Below are 350 nucleotides of genomic sequence, written 5' to 3'. Positions count from 1 at the left end.
CACACACACACACACACACACACACACACACACACACACACACACACACACACACACTGGCATCCTCATAAACACGCCGATCGATGAATGAACCGATAAATGGATATATTGATTTTTCTGCTTTTAATTCATACATTCGATGTACGTGAATCAACACACACATTCATATATTCATAGAAATACACACAGATACACACACACGCACACACACACACGTGTGTCAATGTATATATAATGTCTGTTCAGCAATATATGTGCATATGCATATATGTGTGCATATGCATATATGTGTGCATATGCATATATATTTGTGTATATGTATATGTAATTTACATATATTTATTCATACA

Source organism: Octopus bimaculoides, chromosome 24 (assembly GCF_001194135.2).
Source record: "Octopus bimaculoides isolate UCB-OBI-ISO-001 chromosome 24, ASM119413v2, whole genome shotgun sequence".
In the NCBI taxonomy this organism is placed as follows: domain Eukaryota; kingdom Metazoa; phylum Mollusca; class Cephalopoda; order Octopoda; family Octopodidae; genus Octopus; species Octopus bimaculoides.
The sequence above is the reverse complement of the archived record's forward strand: the minus strand, read 5'-3'. Positions refer to the sequence as shown.